This window comes from Otolemur garnettii, unplaced genomic scaffold, assembly GCF_000181295.1.
Source record: "Otolemur garnettii isolate 467f Iridium unplaced genomic scaffold, OtoGar3 scaffold00167, whole genome shotgun sequence".
In the NCBI taxonomy this organism is placed as follows: domain Eukaryota; kingdom Metazoa; phylum Chordata; class Mammalia; order Primates; family Galagidae; genus Otolemur; species Otolemur garnettii.
The window spans coordinates 2,774,440-2,778,146 of NW_003852562.1; positions in this window are offsets into that span (position 1 = coordinate 2,774,440).

Genomic DNA, 3,707 nt, shown 5'->3' on the forward strand with positions numbered 1-3,707 from the left:
GCCCTACACAGGCCTAATGACTGGTCCATGGGTATCACTATGTTAAATAGCTCTTAAATCTCATCTGACTTTAGGATTTTCAGGCTTTCTTAACAAAAAAGCCATTGCAATAGGAAAATGAATTATCTTAACTGCAAAAGAATTTTTTCTCAAATTGTATTCCCAATTCTTTGAGCAATTTCTTATATTGATCTACAAGAAAATGTTTTCTTTCTTTCTTTCTTTCTTTTTTTTTTTTGATAACGTATTTTTTTATTGTTGGGGATTCATTGAGGGTACAAAGATCCAGGTTATGCTAATTCCAGTTGTCAGGCAAAGTTCCTCTTATAAATGTGTTCCTCTCCCAAGGTGTGTTGAAATGTTTTCCAAATTTTTCAAACTCATGAAATTGGGAAGTCCAGAAATATCACTGTAGTAAAAACAAACAAACAAACAAAACCTAATAATAGTCATTGTATTCATCCTGATGCTAAAATGCTACTCTGTTTTCTTATAACTATAATATAAGTTAGTTGACAATTATGAAAATGGTATTGTGACCATTTCTGATTTTATTTTTATGAAACTGGAAAGTTAAGAAACTAGTCAACTACTTGGCTAGTGTATACAAGGTCAGACAATTAAGTTCTCCATCTCACCTTAGAAAAAATGCTAGGTGCCTCATTGCTGAATATCACTGTGGTCACTAGATGGGCAAGGGGAGTACTTCAAAGGTGAATGCAGTGATATCTGGCAATGAGGTATGGAGCACTTTTTTGAAGATGAGTTCACGATCTTCATTAAGTCAGTAAGTCACATACTGACAAATTCAGCTGTATAGAAGTTACAAAAATATCTCTATTTAAAACTTTGGTTTTCTCTTAGACATTGTCTCATTTAGCTATGTGAAATTCAGTAACGATGCAATTGCATTCACACCCCCAAAAATCTCATTTGAAAGAATCAGATTACTGAAGCATCACTTGTTTACTGTGGTTTAGAGTACCAAGGCAATTAATTCTGGTTTTCATTCCCCCTTGCTAATGTAATGCCACCTCAATGTTATTTTGTAAGTAAATCAATTAGGCAATGTAGCCTGCATATGTGACTCTTATACACGGTAATAATTACACCAACAAGCAGAAACTTATACACTCTCTCCAAGCCATAATTTCAAAGTTACTTTCAAATACTTGGTTCTTCTTATTTGTAGTTTAAAAGTCATTTATAGGCCTAATAAATTTGTTCCTCAGGACTGTAATAATCAATGTGTCCAATCCTATGGATTGAATATATAAAATAATGCATGAGCTCAAAATTAGCATTTAGTTAAATATTAAGTCAGTGCCAGAAATGAACTCTACTAAATAAATGACTTTTTAATTTAATTTGTCCATTAGACCTTTGAAACCACCTCTCAAACTCTGTCCCAGCTACTGCTTCTTATCAGTTACAAATTTCCATGTTCCTCTGCGTCTCACTCGTGCTGTACCAAATTACCTCTGAGATCATGTCTTAGGATTCCCCATATAGTAATTACATCTGCATTTTCATGATTTTCCAAGAACTGTGTCATCGTTTCAAAATTGTTCATGTACACATTTGTTCCTTTTATCAAAAGGACACCCTGCGTCTTTTTCTAAGCAACTTCTAGGCCCTAGGGAATAAAAATAGCCCTGTGTCCTCTGGAATGCTCTGAACCATTTGGGGAGAAAGAATGTCTGTCATTAAGTTGCCATCATTTGTAATGTCCTCTGTAAAAGAAAGCTATGGTTAAAAAAGAAAAAAAAGAAAAAAAAAAAAAGAATGCTAGCACTATTTGTGACTTTATGAACTAGAAAAGAAAATGTGCCCAGAACAATATGGCTTTTCTTTCTTGTATGATCCCGACTTCTTCAAACTGCACTGGTTTTTGGTACTGGACTTTGGCCTGGTCTTGTATAGGCTCTGAGCATGAGGAAATCAGCTGGTGTCTCAGAGGTTAGTGCCGGATTACTCTGTTTAGAACCAGCTGTCCACTTTCACTCCCATCACTAGTGCTGCCAACCTAAGTTTTAGGATGGTTTCTCCTTGCAGACTGAAAACTTTCCTCCTTACTTACAGAGTTCCCACTCAGTGATGTTAGTGAACTTTGGGCCATGATGTAAGATTGCAATTCTTAGCACTTTTTAAGCTTTGTAAACTTCTAAGAGCTTAAGATATCTCATCCATAAAATGGAAATTGTATCTCCCTTACAGTGTCGCTTGCATTAAATTAATGATTCCATAAGATGAAATAAACCTTGTGATAGGCTGAATGTTTATGTTAATCCCTAAATTTATCTGTTGAAATTCTTACCCCCAAGGTGATGGTGTTAGGAGGTGGGGCCTTTGGGAGATAATTAGGTCACGAGGATGGAGTCCTCATGAATAATAAAAAATTACTTTAAATGTTGCATTTCATATCTATTAAGTTCTTTTAAAATTAAATTTATTTTGAGACAATTATAGATTCACATGTAGTTTTAAAAATAATATAGAAACTCCATGTACCCCTAACACAGTTTCCCCCATGACAATATCTTGCATAGCTAGAGCACAATATCACAACTGAGATGTTGACCTTAATTGGATTTCTCCCATTTTATATTCACTCCTTTGTGAAGGGGTGTGTGTATGTGTATGTGTATGTGTGTCTGTGTGGATTGAGCTCCGTGCACTTTTATCACATAGATTTGTAGTTAGACAAGCTACAGAATAATTCTATCAACATAAGGATCCTTCATTTGACCCATTTACAGTCAAATCTATCTCCTTTCTCCACCACCCCAACTTTTAGCAACCACTCATCTGTTTTCCATCTCTATAATTTTGTCATTTCGAAAACATTACAGAAATAGAATCGTTCAGGATGTAACCTTTTGAGACTGGCTTTTGTCACTCAACATACTTCTTCTGGGATCCATCCAAGTTGCTGCATGCATTAGTTTTCTATTTTTACTGTACCAAATTATCACAGATTTAGCTGGTTAAAACAATACACATTTATTGGCTTATAGTTCTGAAATTTAAGCATCTGGGAACAGCATGGCTCAACCCTCTACTTAGAACCTCACAAGGTCTGAGCTAAGGCCCGTGTTCCCTTGTGGAGACTCTGGGGAGAAATCTGCTTCCAAGTTTCATTCAGGCTTTTGGCCAAGTTCAGTGTCTTGCAGCTGTAGGACAGAGGTCAGCTGGGGGCCAATCTTTGCTCCTAGAGACTGCCTGCATCCTTCCTGTTCTCTGTGTGACCCACCTTCGGCGAGGCAGATAGGGTCCACCTCACACTTGGGACCTCTATGATTTCTCCTTTGGCTGCTTCTCTCCCCAACTCTAGCCAGAGAGAAAATTCTTTGCTCCTAAGAGTTCATGTGATTAGATTAAATTGGGAAGTTCAGGATTATCTCCCCGTTTAAGATCGGCAACCCTAATTACACCTGAGAAGACCCTTTTGCTATTTATTGTAACACATTCATAGGATGGATGATTAGAGAGTGTATATTTTTTAGGGGAGGTGGAGACATTATGCTGTCTACCACATTGTGTGTACCAGTAGTTTAGTCCTCTTTATTTCTCAGTAGTGTTCCGTAGTGTGGATACAGCACAGTTTGTTAACACCATTCACTCGTTGAAGGGCTTTAGAACTTTTTCTAGTCTGTGGCACGGTGAATAAAGATGCTATGAATTTTCTGGTATGTAGTTTTATATGA